At 42.9% G+C, this 16,388-nt stretch overlaps 1 protein-coding gene across 1 annotated transcript in view; it reads right to left on the bottom strand.

Annotated features, from left to right (window-relative positions):
• Positions 1 to 16,388, bottom strand: part of ehd1a (EH-domain containing 1a) — a 68,659-nt gene that overhangs the window by 17,480 nt on the left and 34,791 nt on the right. The gene's annotated exons all lie outside the window — the stretch shown is intronic.

Genomic DNA, 16,388 nt, shown 5'->3' with positions numbered 1-16,388 from the left:
ATTCCTTCTGTAATGTACTGATTTCTTTTGTTTTCTGTTTGATTGTTTTGTTTGGCTTTGGCCATGTAAACGTATGTTTCCCATGTCAATAAAGCCCATTTGAATTGAATTGAATTGAATTGAATTGAGAGACAGGCGTATGTTTCCCATGTCAATAAAGCCCATTTGAATTGAATTGAATTGACAGACAAGAGAAAGAGATAAAGAGAAAGAAAGAGAAAGCTGCCTTGCTGCCTGCCATAGACTGAGGGACAGTGAGTGACAGTCACCCGACATGTTTATGCCGTAATATTTTATGATGATAATTTTTGTATGTACTATGACATTAACACTTTGGATGCCACGCCTGAGATTTCTTGGGTTTACCCCCCCGACCGTTGAATGCCCATCACGAGATTTCTGTTTTTTTTATTTATTTTTTTTGCGTTCTGAAATCATATTGCATCAAGCGAGCCTACCGTTGGAGATCCAGGCACCGCCGGCGCTCAGATGTGAAAAAAGCGCCCCCTATCGTCTCCCAGATGGTAAATCACCCTTTTGGAGTGGACTCAATGAAAGTGAATGGGAGAACGGATTTCTGACTCCACATTTTACTTCTCACTGATGTAACCGGGGTCTACCAGAGTTCATTCTGGAGCCTTGGTGCCGCGGGGAATCATGTGTTCTACTGTATACACGATGGATCAATACAATTAGCGATTTTTTTCGAATGGTGATCAGGAATTGGAATATACCATTTGGATACCATCTGATGTCAGGTAAGGAATCTATGTTATCAGTCTTAGGATAATCAGACTCGTTTTCACGGAGATATAAGTGTTTCCACTATATGTGATATTGCTGTTTCACTGTAAAAGCCATCAGGAAATAAGAGCAGCGATTATCAGCGCGCAGCACGAGCGTGCGTGCGCACACATACTATCGATCATCTAGCATTTATTTGAAAACGATTCATAAATAGGCCGACAAATGACAACGTTCTGGAATATTCCAGTAAAAGACGATTATCATCATAGGGTTGTTTTTTCAGCTAAAACGAGTGATTTTCAAAATGCTATCAAACGGAAATGAAGCGATAAAAAAACAATCTGCCTTGACAATGTTGACTGGAAAATGAGTCTTTGATAAGCGACGGGCAGATTAGACACATAATTTAAAACATAGATTAGGCGATATTAAGTTAACATTGGAGTGGGTTTGGGCATCAAGGGGGTAAAAAGGAAAATACGGCGTGGCATCCAAAGTGTTAATATGTGTTTTGTAATCCATGCTTATGTTATTACTCATTTGCTTTGGCAACATGTACAAGTTGCGTCATGCCAATAAAGCCATTTGAATTGAATTGAATTGAGAGAGAGAGAGAGTGAGAGAGAGAGAGCGACAGACCGACAGAGGGAGGGAGAGAGAGAATTCTGGTTTTGATTAGCTTCTGCGTCATCTGATCTGAGAGGAATGTAGTTGTTATAAAATCTCATCTCAATGGCCACAAGATCTGATGCATGAACTACAGCTTCTGATGAGAGAGAGAGAGCGAGAGACAGAGACAGAGACAGAGACAGAGAGAGACAGAGAGAGAGATATAGATAGAGAGAGAGACAGAGAGACAGAGAGAGATATAGAGACAGAGAGAGAGATATAAAGAGACAAGAGAGAGAGAGAGAGACAGAGAGACAGAGACAGAGAAGAGAGACAGAGAAGAGACACAGGAGAGACACAGGAGAGAGACAGAGAGAAAGAGACACAGGAGAGAGACAGAGAGAGAGACAGAGAGAGAGAGACAGAGAGAGAGAGACAGAGAGAGACAGAGAGAGATATAGATAGAGAGAGAGACAGAGAGATAGAGAGACAGAGAGAGATATATAGAGACAGAGAGAGAGATATAAAGAGACAAGAGAGAGAGAGAGAGACAGAGAGACAGAGACAGAGAAGAGAGACAGAGAAGAGACACAGGAGAGACACAGGAGAGACAGAGAGAAAGAGACACAGGAGAGAGACAGAGAGAGAGAGACAGAGAGAGAGAGACAGGAGAGACACAGGAGAGAGACAGAGAGAAAGAGACACAGGAGAGAGACAGAGAGAGAGTTAGAGAGAGTTAGAGAGACAGAGAGAGAGACAGAGACAGAGAGAGACAGAGAGAGATATATAGATAGAGAGAGAGACAGAGAGATAGAGAGACAGAGAGAGACAGAGAGAGATATATAGAGACAGAGAGAGAGATATAAAGACACAAGAGAGAGAGAGAGACAGAGAGACAGAGACAGAGAAGAGAGACAGAAGAGACACAGGAGAGACACAGGAGAGAGACAGAGAGAAAGAGACACAGGAGAGAGACAGAGAGAGAGACAGAGAGAGAGACAGAGAGAGAGTTAGAGAGACACAGAGAGAGACAGAGAGAGAGAGAGAAAGAGAGAGAGAGAAAGAGACACAGAGAGAGAGACACAGAGAGAGAGAGAGACAGAGAGAAAGAGAGAGAGACAGAGTCTTCTCTTTCTGTTATAGTAGTCAGGGGTCATGTGGAGGAGACGATTCTCTGTGTCCTTAAATGTCCTTTTAAAAACCTCAGAAACAGAAAAGTCTATTTTGGGGTCATTGGGGATTCGGACGCCATGCTGGTAATGTTCGCAATGTGTGTAAAGAGTGAGGATCACGAGAGAGACGGAGAGGGAATGTGAAGGTCTCCGTCCTGTGGGATCTCTCTCTCTCTCTCTCCCCCCCTCTCCCTCCCCGCCCACATCGGCCCACATCTGCAGCCTCTGAAGCGCGTCGCTGAGCCGTCAGGGCCGCCACGCTGGTATCTGCCACGCTGGTATCTGCCACGCTGGTATCTCTGCCACGCTGGTATCTCTGGCAGAAGAAGTAAACGTGTTTTTTTTGGGGATAAGAAGTAAAAAAAAAAAATGTCCAAAGCCTGCCTGATTTGCAAAGCTCATAAACGCTGCATTTTCTAGGGCTGTGCCGAATGTCTTCTTTTTTCTACACTCGAAGCTTCTATAGAAGTATTCGAATGAAGCGTCCAATGTCTGTCGTCATTTTTATGACATAATCATGGAATTTTTTTTTATAAAATCCTCAATTTGAATAAAGTGATTCCTCTGATTAAATTAGTATTTTTTTTTTTATTAAATCAACTTTCTTTAATGAATATAACTCGTCAGTTTCGTCAACATAAATAATCCAATAAGGGCACGGTTGGTATGAAAGTGATGGTGACGTCTTATAGTATAATATTAGTATAGCCTAATCTTTAACTGCAACTGTGAAGAAAAAACCCCATTGGTTAAAAAAATTACAATAATAATAAAAAAATAAATAGAATTAAATTAACCCTTTGATCGCCGGGGTTAAATTCATAATTTACAATCCCTCGCCAGCCCTATTTAACATGGAGAAGTTCCCCTTCTTTGCAGGGCTATAACTTTTTAAATTGTATTGCTCAATTGCCATTATTATGGCCCATTCAAAGTCCTATATCTATCGTTCAGGGTGTAGCAACGTTATACTTTTTCATTCACATATTCATACTAAAATACGGTCAAAAGTATAAGTATGTTTTTATCGTTTTCTGCAGCTTTCTCCAGAACTTGATTTATAGCCCCAAATGCATTATATTGATGATCAAATACAGTTTGATAGAAATCGGCGCGAGATAAAAAATGTCAAATGGACGTGCTTCTAGAAGTTACTACTTATCATCTGATGTTGACCGGATGGGCGAGGGGGCGTTTATAATTCCGTGGGCAACGTTATATCATTCATCTAGTGTGGGTGATATGATAGAGAGTGAACCGTTAGAGAGTTGACGGGGGCTCACCAGTACATATAATGTCTCCGGGGGAGAAATATGATTTCGATCACAGATTTTTGAAATATTGATATCAAAGACGCTGTCCAGCGTCATCGGCAGAATAAGCATGGCGGGGAATGACGTGTTTCAGCGTCAACGGCGATTAAAGGGTTAAAATACAAATATATAAAAAAAAATTCGAATGTTGATTTAGAATTCGAACAACGTTATGAATGAAGCTTCGAACTATTGGTACGGCCAGAGCATTTTCTAAATCCATGCCCGCCTGGCATCGTAGGGCCTGGCTCAGGTCCGAGTCCACCCTCACCCTCACCCTCACCCTCACCCTCGCCCGAATGACCCGGTCAGCCACACACATCCTGGGAAACGCCCCCCATGCCAACTCCTCACAAGGCCGCTCCTCCTCTCAGTACGCAGCAGCTGATAGCTGATAGCTGGAACACACTACAAAAAACCTTAAATATGGAAACGTTTATTTCAATTAGATTGTTTAAGGAAACGTTAACAAACTCCCTAGAGCGCTCATGTAGATGTTTCTCAGTGAGCTAACACCCTGCTGCCACTAGTGTTCTGTTGTTGTTCAGTTGTTGCTCTGTATGAATGTCCTGCCTTTTTAATAATGTTCCTTTGTGTTTTATTTTATTTATTTTATTTATTTTATTTATTTTATTTATTTTATTTATTTTATTTATTTTATTTATTTTATTTATTTTATTTATTTTATTTATTTTATTTATTTTATCCCCCATCCCTTTCCCCTAGGGGGCTTTTTACCTCCAAATAGGCGGTTATTGAAAATAAGAACTTGTTCTTAACTAACTGGCCTGTACAAATAAAGGTTTGATGATGATGATGATGATGATGAGTCATCATGACAAACGCCAGACTTGGAGTTGAAGTGTGTTCAGGGTGACAGCTGCTGCGATGTCACATACTTATATTGGTGTCCTTGTTAGGACCACATTCTAGCCCCTAAGCCAACATTTAACCCATGCCAGCCCAACCCTTATGCCCAACTCCTCTTGGAGGCTCGACTTGTTATTAACTCTTCCTGGAGGCGGGACTTTGACTCTACATCTTTATGTGTGACTTTGACTATACAGATAGTTATGTGTGACTTTGACTACAGATAGTTATGTGTGACTTTGACTATACAGATAGTTATGTGTGACTTTGACTACAGATAGTTATGTGTGACTTTGACTACAGATAGTTATGTGTGACTTTGACTACAGATAGTTATGTGTGACTTTGACTACAGATAGTTATGTGTGACTTTGACTACAGATAGTTATGTGTGACTTTGACTACAGATAGTTATGTGTGACTTTGACTACAGATAGTTATGTGTGACTTTGACTATACAGATAGTTATGTGTGACTTTGACTACAGATAGTTATGTGTGACTTTGACTACAGATAGTTATGTGTGACTTTGACTATACAGATAGTTATGTGTGACTTTGACTACAGATAGTTATGTGTGACTTTGACTACAGATAGTTATGTGTGACTTTGACTACAGATAGTTATGTGTGACTTTGACTACAGATAGTTATGTGTGACTTTGACTACAGATAGTTATGTGTGACTTTGACTACAGATAGTTATGTGTGACTTTGACTACAGATAGTTATGTGTGACTTTGACTACAGATAGTTATGTGTGACTTTGACTATACATCTTTATGTGTGACTTTGACTACAGATTGTTATGTGTGACTTTGACTACAGATAGTTATGTGTGACTTTGACTACAGATAGTTATGTGTGACTTTGACTACAGATAGTTATGTGTGACTTTGACTACAGATAGTTATGTGTGACTTTGACTACAGATAGTTATGTGTGACTTTGACTACAGATAGTTATGTGTGACTTTGACTACAGATAGTTATGTGTGACTTTGACTACAGATAGTTATGTGTGACTTTGACTACAGATAGTTATGTGTGACTTTGACTACAGATTGTTATGTGTGACTTTGACTACAGATTGTTATGTGTGACTTTGACTACAGATTGTTATGTGTGACTTTGACTACAGATAGTTATGTGTGACTTTGACTACAGATAGTTATGTGTGACTTTGACTACAGATAGTTATGTGTGACTTTGACTACAGATAGTTATGTGTGACTTTGACTATACAGATAGTTATGTGTGACTTTGACTACAGATAGTTATGTGTGACTTTGACTACAGATAGTTATGTGTGACTTTGACTACAGATAGTTATGTGTGACTTTGACTACAGATAGTTATGTGTGACTTTGACTACAGATAGTTATGTGTGACTTTGACTACAGATAGTTATGTGTGACTTTGACTACAGATTATTATTAGGTATCAACACGTCTAGAGGGGATCTTTAACCCCAACCTTTAACCTGCCCTTTAAACCTCTGACCTTATAATAACCCCGACCTTATAATGACACCTTGTCATGGAGCGAATATATTTCTCTAATCTTCCTGGCCGTTCACAAGTGTAGAACAACAACACGAGCGCACACACACACACAGCCCTGTCACAGATGAGCTGCACACACACACACACACACACACACACACACACACACACACACAGCCCTGTCACAGATGAGCTGCACACACACACAGCCCTGTCACAGATGAGCTACACACACACACACACACACACACACACAGCCCTGTCACAGATGAGCTGCACACACACACACACACACACACACACACACACACACACACACACACACACACACACACACACACACACACACACACACACACACACACACACACACACACACACACACACACACACACACACACACACACACACACACACACACACACACACACACACACACACACACACACACACACACACACACACACACACACAGCCCTGTCACAGATGAGCGGCACACACACACACACACACAGCCCTGTCACAGATGAGCGGCACAATGCAGACATCTCTGTGTACATTAGTACAGTATGTGTTGACATAGAGACAGCTGCAGATAAAGAGATTAAGATTCTGTGTGTGTGTGCGCTCGCAGGCATGAGACTACTGCATTAGTATGTATGTATAGAAGCATAATTGTCTGAGGTATGCAGCATCATATTTCATCTCCCTCTCAGCCTCAAACCCCTCCCCCTGACTCACACACACACACACACACACACCCTTTAGTTGGTAATCAGATTATCACCACCATCTAAGACGTATTTACAGTTGCTTCTTTGGCCTTTTTCTGTGTCCTTCATGCTAATTCTTCCCTTCTCCCTCCCTCCCCCTCTCTCTCTCTCTCTCTCTCCCCCTCTCTCTCTCCCTCCCTCTCCCTCTCTCTCTCCCTCCCTTTCTTTCTTTCTCTCTCTTTCTTTCTTTCTTTCTTTCTCTCTGCATGCTCACTCCCTCTCTCTCTCTCTCTCTCTCTCTCTCTCTCGTGAGAACAGAGAGTGGATAAAGAGGCCTATTGACTGCCTGTCTGTAACAGCAGCCCACGGCACAACCCTGGGGGGAGAGAGAGACCGGTAGAGAGACTACAGGACGTAGAGGGGGAGGGGGAGGAGCCACAGAGCAGCTGTTAGCTAGAGGGGGAGGGGCCACATAGCAGCTGTTAGCTAGAGGGGGAGGGGCCACAGAGCAGCTGTTAGCTAGAGGGGGAGGGGCCACATAGCAGCTGTTAGCTAGAGGGGGAGGGGCCACAGAGCAGCTGTTAGCTAGAGGGGGAGGGGCCACAGAGCAGCTGTTAGCTAGAGGGGGAGGAGCCACAGAGCAGCTGTTAGCTAGAGGGGGAGGGGCCACAGAGCAGCTGTTAGCTAGAGGGGGAGGAGCCACAGAGCAGCTGTTAGCTAGAGGGGGAGGGGCCACAGAGCAGCTGTTAGCTAGAGGGGGAGGGGCCACAGAGCAGCTGTTAGCTAGAGGGGGAGGGGCCACAGAGCAGCTGTTAGCTAGAGGGGGAGGGGCCACAGAGCAGCTGTTAGCTAGAGGGGGAGGGGCCACAGAGCAGCTGTCAGCTAGAGGGGGAGGGGCCACAGAGCAGCTGTTAGCTAGAGGGGGAGGAGCCACAGAGCAGCTGTTAGCTAGAGGGGGAGGGGCCACAGAGCAGCTGTTAGCTAGAGGGGGAGGGGCCACAGAGCAGCTGTCAGCTAGAGGGGGAGGGGCCACAGAGCAGCTGTTAGCTCAGCTAGAGGGGGAGGGGCCACAGAGCAGCTGTTAGCTAGAGGGGGAGGAGCCACATAGCAGCTGTTAGCTAGAGGGGGAGGGGCCACAGAGCAGCTGTTAGCTAGAGGGGGAGGGGCCACAGAGCAGCTGTTAGCTCAGCTAGAGGGGGAGGGGCCACAGAGCAGCTGTTAGCTAGAGGGGGAGGGGCCACAGAGCAGCTGTTAGCTCAGCTAGAGGGGGAGGGGCCACAGAGCAGCTGTTAGCTAGAGGGGGAGGGGCCACAGAGCAGCTGTTAGCTCAGCTAGAGGGGGAGGGGCCACAGAGCAGCTGTTAGCTAGAGGGGGAGGGGCCACAGAGCAGCTGTTAGCTAGAGGGGGAGGGGCCACAGAGCAGCTGTTAGCTAGAGGGGGAGGGGCCACAGAGCAGCTGTTAGCTCAGCTAGAGGGGGAGGGGCCACAGAGCAGGGGGAGGGGCCACAGAGCAGCACTTCAGATAATCCTTCAGAGCGTTGATCGGCTCAGCTGACCGACGACAACAATAAATCAAAATGACACCGTTCACCATCGTAGCCCATAATAATAACAGCATTGCATTATTGGCCCATCAACCGGTTTTAATACACAAACGGAAACGGTAGCATGTGCATCCTTTAGATCAGGGGTCAGCAACCTTTTTGACATGGAGTGCCTGTTTGAAATATAGTTGTAACTAGTGTGCCTCAACAATATTCCATGCATCATAATTTTTTTTCTCTCATAATCAGGTCTTTTTTAATGATAGTTTTTACATTATTACATCATTATTGTTATTGTTATTATTAACAATATTATTATGATGGTTGTATCAACCCTAAATCTGAGTTGGGGTGGGGGGGGGGGAATGCAATGCAGACAAACAGCTGCATACAGTGCAACCATTTCACTCACATTTGCCCATTCATTTTTGGACACATCACACACCATCGGTGTGTGTACTACGTGTGCTGTCATAGCTCCACCTACAGGCCTAATGGAGAACACCAGGAGAACACCAGGATGTGAATGGAGGGTGAATGTGAGGTATATCGTGTAAATACGTTTTGATTGATCACAAGACTACACTGTAAGAAAATAAATAATAATAAGTTACCAGAACTTAAAAATATTGAGTTTAGTTACTGTGCATTAAGGTTTTCAGTTTTCAATCCATAATAAGTCAACAGAAAAATAAGTACACAACCACATTATTTCAACCTAATAAAACTATGTTTATTGTCATTGTTTTAAGAACACAAGTTGACTTGGTAATACTCACATTTTGAGTAAAAAAAATGGCTTTTAACATGTGCAATGTTCAATGAAATAGAAAAATAAATAATAAAATGTGTTGATTAATCCCACTGGTCACAATGGTGACCGTAATAATGTTTTTGTTATAAGGCTCTGCAAATGTTACTGAATGATGTAGCAATGTATTTCCAGCTAAATTGAAATAATAAACAAATAAAGGGTCTCAATTAAATATGTGGTAGTAAAAATAACCTGTGGGAGGATTTCAACTAGATAAATGTGACAACAGTGCAAAATATTTCACTATAATATTTCAAAGCAAAAGATTTTTTTTTTTTTTTTTTTTTTTTTTTATGTTGCCCCCTGTGCCTAAGAAAATGCCCCCGCGTGCCTATGCAGGCACGCGTGCCTAGGGTTGCCTACCCCTGCTTTAGATGAATTAGGCTATTAAAAAAAATTCTAACTCACCCCTAGTCTGTGTTGTGCAGCCCTACTATAGTCAAACACTTATTATCCAGAGAAGTGACAGAGAGAGAAACAGAGAGAGAGAGAACGAAAAGCAGACAGACAGACAGACAGACAGACAGACAGACAGACAGAGACACAGACAGACAGACAGACAGACAGACAGAGAGACAGACAGACAGACAGACAGACAGACAGACAGACAGACAGACAGACAGAGAGACAGGTTTGTTTCCTCTGCCAGCGTGTGTCTCCTCGTCACGCTGAGCTAAAGAGTAGGTTGTACCATCTCCCCAGGCTGTGTGACACTGACGGGGTTTACATTTACATTTAGTCATTTAGCCGAGGCTTTTATCCAAAGTGACTTACGAGTTTTGTACGACATGTCATCAGGAAGGGCACAACTCTCAGCTGAGCAACTATGTTACAATGTAGGTTAGTTTATTAAGTGCATGACAGTAAGGTCGGATTTGATTTTTTAATGGATCGTGATTGTAGATGAACTGTTTTTAAATTGTTGTACGGCGACCTTGAGTGCCTTGAAAGGCGCCTTATAAATAAAATGCATCATTATTATTATTATTAAGGTTAGTTAGGGTTAGATATATTTATTTAAAAAAAAGAAAAAATCCATTTCAGATAATGATGGAAGAAGTGAGTCTTTAGTCGACGGCGAAATATTCCACTTTCGCCGTGTCTGAGGGTTCCACCAGACATTGCAAAATGAAATTCAAGGACTTTTTTTTAGTACTTTTCCAAGCAATAATTTTTCATTTTCAAGGAACTCGCAGGATACAATGAACTTTTAAATTACGTTTTTTTTTAAGCATCTTCTTGGCCTGCTGGCCAGCTAGAGCATCACACGCCAAGAAGGAATGAGGAGAAGCAGTTGGAGCGCGAGACAGCGACTAGTCAGATTTGATTAAAAAAAAACAAAAATTAATAAATTCTTGATTCAGAACAATTTCATCATGGATGAACAAAACTGTCAGTGCGAATCGTTGATTTGAATGCCAAGGACTTTTTAAGCACCTTGTTAAAAAATTGGCTGTTTTCAAGGAATTCCAGGCCTTATTTTTTCTTTAATAAAATACTTTAATAACCCTTTCACTGCCACACTACAGACTGTTAACCCTTTCACTACCACACTACAGACGGTTAACCCTTTCACTACCACACTACAGACGGTTAACCATTTCACTGCCACACTACAGACGGTTAACCCTTTCACTACCACACTACAGACGGTTAACCCTTTCACTACCACACTACAGACGGTTAACCCTTTCACTGCCACACTACAGAAGGTTAACTCTTTCACTGCCACACTACAGATGGTTAACCCTTTCACTACCACACTACAGACGGTTAACCCTTTCACTGCCACACTACAGACGGTTAACCCTTTCATTGCCACACTACAGACGGTTAACCCTTTCACTGCCACACTACAGAAGGTTAACTCTTTCACTACCACACTACAGACGGTTAACCCTTTCACTGCCACACTACAGACGGTTAAGCCTTTTCACTACCACACTACAGAAGGTTAACCCTTTCACTACCACACTACAGAAGGTTAACCCTTTCACTAGCACACTACAGAAGGTTAACCCTTTCACTAGCACACTACAGAAGGGTTAACCTTTCACTACCACACTACAGAAGGTTAACCCTTTCACTACCACACTACAGAAGGTTAACTGAGGCTGTTGGAGCCTGTTGACTTAGGGACAACACAGAGCTGCATGTGCACACACCACACACCAGAGTCACACACCAGAGTCAACATGCAAAGCTGCCACGGCAGGTGGTGAAGAGTGTGGAGAGTTAGTGGTGTGGGGGAGAGAGAGGGGAGAGAGAGAGGGGAGAGGGGGGAGAGAGGGGAGAGAGGGAAGAGAGAGAGAGAGAGAGGGGAGAGAGAGGGGAGAGAGAGGGGGGAGAGAGAGAGAGGGGAGAGAGAGGGAAGAGAGAGAGAGAGAGAGGGGAGAGGGGGGAGAGAGGGGAGAGAGGGAAGAGAGAGAGAGAGGGGAGAGAGAGTTCACACGCTAAACCGGTTCAGATGAGGACCGGATATAGTCACCAGAAAGGAAGGTACCAGATAAATAAACATTGTTGTTTATATATTAATCTCCATTTGTGACTGATGCCAGGGTTACACCACAGGAAAACAGGAACGGTGCATTTTCAAATGATTTCGTTTGCAGCACGTCCCAAGTCGAATGGCGACAGCGTTTTAGCTGACCCAGCAGTTTTTTTTCATTGTCAAAAGTCCCTTGTGGACCGGTGCCATCTAACCTCGCACGAGCCCTACCTAGCTACTGATAGCTCCTGATATCATCAGTTTGGTGCTGGCTGGCTAACGTGAGCTAACGTTAGCTGCTAGCCACAATGCTATACTGTTGTACTGGCATATTCCATTCACGTTAGCATGTAGCTAACAACATCGGAGATCTTTTTGTGAGACTAAACTATCCGCTCTTGGTGGTCAATTGTGTTGATGTTAGTTTTGTTTCATCAACAAATGAGGCAGAACACACAGTTTTGTTTATTGCACTTTTATTGCACTTTCTTTGCTGAAAAATAAATGCTACATTGGCTAAATGGCTCACGCGAGGCATTTAAAGATGGTGGTTTTTTTTTTTTTTTGCAGGAAGTGTATTGGCACATTCAACTTCTGATTGGTTGAAAATTGCCTTCATGGTCGCCACCTACTGCCACCTACTGCTTTGGCATTGTACTACATCACTGTGCTCAGGAGGCAAAACCAATGTCTAACATGCCTGCCATTACGTTGCGTTCTGGAAAGCGAAACGAAAATAGCCCTGTGTGTAACCGCAGCCTTAGCCTGAAGTAAAGGACATTGTAATTTATATATTAATTACTGATCTCTATTTATGACTTGAGGTAAAGGACATTGTTGTTTATATATTAATTACTGATCTCTATTTATGACTGAGGGAAAGGACATTGTTGTTTATATTAATTGCGTATCCAGCCTGACCGCTCCCTGTCCTCTGCCTAGAATATAATATATAATAGTGGGGAAGGGTTTCAATAGTCTGATTGGAATGCCGTGCGTCACTCTGAAGAATGTTCTGCACCCTATTAAAGGTTTTTCTAAAGATGATTTGTGTCTCCTTTCCTTTCTGAAGACTAAGGGCGGGATCCACAAAGAGTGGATTGCACAGTGCTAGTTGCACCCTTACTTACAATTCATGATGAATTGAAAATGGGGGACCCTGATGTAAACAAGACGAAAGTCTTTCTCTGGTCTGCATCCCCTTAACAATTGTGTGTATTGAGCCGCGCGGTGATTGATTTATTGTTTGAACATTTTATTAACAGATTGCAGAATGGGTACAATACACTACAGCTCAATACACACAATTGTTAAGGGGATGCAGACCAGATGGCCCTATTCCCTGTACCTGGTTCAACTAAGTCGATCAAAAGTCCCATTATCCAGATTCAATTAACCCAATGTTTGAATCCGGGCTTTTCCTGTTCCTCGAACGCTGATTCACTCTCGTTAATTCGAACCAGACTTGATACTCAGGATAATTGCGCGCGGCCGCCTCACCTGAAAATACAGCAGGTGTCGATCGCAGAAATCCAAATTTTCTAACGGCATTGATTGATTGATTGAAAACTTTATTAACAGATTGCAGAATGGGTACAATACAATACGGCTCAATAGCCTCGCCTGGCAGTATATGGAATGAATAATCGAATGAGATCGTGCTAGCAAAAATAATTAGTTAAACTCTTTCAGAATAAGTAGACAAAAACAAGCCCAAAGAGTATCTAATTGATACGAATTAATTAGGGCTGACCCCCATTAGTCGATTAGTCGACTAATCGGTCGAAAGGAGCCGTAGTCGACTAACCAACCTCGAATAGTATAAAAATATATATATATATATATATAATCTTTGTTTTTTGTTTTTAGTTTTTTATCATTCTTTCCACAAGAAAAGAGGCTAGTCGACTAACAGAACATTTTGGCCAATCATAGTCGACCATCCAAATCCTTAGTCGGGGACAGCCCTAGAATTAATAGATACTTACTAGGATATCTGTATACGTTACGTATGTGCTTAGGTATCATGTACTATATAAATACATGGTTCCCAAAGTTTTCAAGGCGCCGCAACCCCCGAAATAACGTGTCAGAGAGGCTTGGAGAGAGGCTATTGCTATACAGTTTCACTATTAATCAGGTTTTAATCTGTTTCGGACATCATCCATACATGCATTGAATTGATTAACCTCTGGTTTATACCAGTGACACCAGTCATGTTAATCACCTTCTTGTTCATCATCAGATAACACTAACAGTGCTTGAACAGATAAATGCATTTTCTCAAATGCATTCAACAAAACGTCAAAGGCTTGCAAAGTTGCAATTGCTCATTCATTTTCTCAAGTCACATCCACGTCATCCAATCTGTCAAACAGCGCATCTCCTCAAACATTTTAATCCCAGTTACAATGTCATTCACAATAACGTGCGAGTGACACAATTCAACAATCCACATATTCAGATTCCTCGTAATTCATATCCACAATCCACGCATGAAGACGCTTCAATTTATGCTTGAATGAAACACAATCCAGGCGCAAATACATCCACAGCCGAGAATATGAAACTAATCAGAGCCAAACGCCCTTTGTGAGGGCATGGCCAGTTTATCCAGCTAACTGAACTAAACCCTGCCCTCGACCAGGTTCAAACTTTTTGATCTGTTGCCATAGTGATTTAGAAAATCGCACATCGGGGAACCGAAAGGTCTGGTTTAAGTCACGTTATCCTGAAAATTATCCAGCTAACTCAGTTAGCCAGGTACGAGGAACAGGGCCCAGAGAAAGACTTTCGTCTTGTTTACATCAGGGTCCCCCATTTTCAATTCATAATGAATTGTAAGTAGAGCTGCCGCGGTTACCGCAATACCGCGGTATCGCTGTTTCGTCACGCCCACCGCAGCATTTAACTGAATACCGCATCAACGCTGTTTTTTATAATAATACTCTCAAAAACGGAAATGTTTTTATTGACAGTCGAATCTGCCAATTACGTCACACCGCTTGCACCCGCCTCTGCTGTTACCACCAATCGGCAAGCGCCTATTCGGTTTTTACTTCCTGGATGTTAGCCATTGATCACAACAAGGCTAATAACATTAGCTCCCCGCCGGAGTGGACTACCAGAGCTCCAGTCCACAGGAGTACTAAACGAGGCATAATGATTTTACTGCAACGAATGTTATAATAAAAGCCCTTCGTTCTATACACTTGTCTGATTGAAAACTTTATTAACAGACCGCAGAATGGGCACAACCAGGGGAGGAAATTAGGCCACTTTACTCGCCAAATGCGAGTATTTTTTACGTTTGGCGAGTGATTCATGAAGACCACTCGCCAGTCTGGCGAGTATACAAAAAAATAAAACATTCTGCAATCACTGCACTGGCAAACGGTGCGCGTCTTCTGAGTGTTCGCTTTAGTTGACACTGTGCCACGAGAGCACTGCACAAGACCACCCGCGGACATATAATGTTTAATAAACGTTTGCGCAGTACTGGCCAACCCGCGGACATATAATAATAAAAGTCCCGCGGTACTACTAGGCTAGCCATCAGGAGCACTCGCAAACAGATAACGTTAAACACAGCAGAAGATGGAAAACAGACAGACTGACCAACGGGGAACTGCATCCAACCCTAGTACAACCATCGAGTATAAGTTACTAAGGACACATTTAAATCAGAGGTGTAATGTTGTCTACTGGAACTGTATACAGTGGTTAGCTTCTAGTTAGCGTTACTTATATAGCTGCTTGCTAGCTAACGTTAGCCCCGTGTGCTCAAAGCAGCCAGCTAGGTGTATCTGTTATGACTATAATGTTTCCGAAAAAGCACCGGACTACGACGTAAGGTTAGACATTTTATTTCATGCTCAAAAGCCCCTGGCTTGCACATCGCAGTCACGAAAGGGGCTAGCTAAGCTCAACCAGACAACAGCACACCAACCCAACTGACGTTACCACAACACTTGACGGTACGTCACAGCACTGTCGTAAGACCACCGTGCTGTCTTAAAGGCACAGTGTGACTACCCAGATGCATACACAACATTGACACGGCTTGACATACAAAGAAGTAATTATCACAATTAGCGATTTTTTTTGTCTGGTAAAAAATCTGTTTGGCTGGTAAAAAAAATCAGATACTCGCCAGTTGGCTGGTAAGCCAAAAAGTTAGTTTCCTCCCCTGGGCACAACTCAGCACGCTCTGAGCAAAGGAAGGAACTGAGATATGAATTGAGTAATGCTTGCCTTGCTATGGTCCGGTAAATACGCTGATGTTATTGAACGTGTAACTATATAACGTTAATGCCACAAAACGAATGCCTTTGTTAATCATAAGTAGTAACTTTATAATAATAATAATAATAATAATAATAATAAGAATAATAATAATAAGAAGAAGAGAGGGTCGGGGGGGGGTAACCACCGGGCGCTACCAGCCTACCACCCCTGCTCGCGACACAGAGTGAACGGCGCACGACCAGAGGGGAGACTTCAAATCCGTGTTTCACTTTCAATAACGAATGCGTGCTTGCCGAATCCCAAACAATATTCATGCTGCAAAGTCATCCTCTAAAGATAGACATTTAGACTAGAGGCAGGCTATATG

Source organism: Notolepis coatsorum (genome assembly GCF_963971535.1).
Source record: "Notolepis coatsorum genome assembly, chromosome: 16".
Classification (NCBI taxonomy): Eukaryota; Metazoa; Chordata; class Actinopteri; order Aulopiformes; family Paralepididae; genus Notolepis; species Notolepis coatsorum.
Note: the sequence above shows the minus strand (reverse complement) of the source record. Positions and strands in the feature narration are given on the sequence as shown.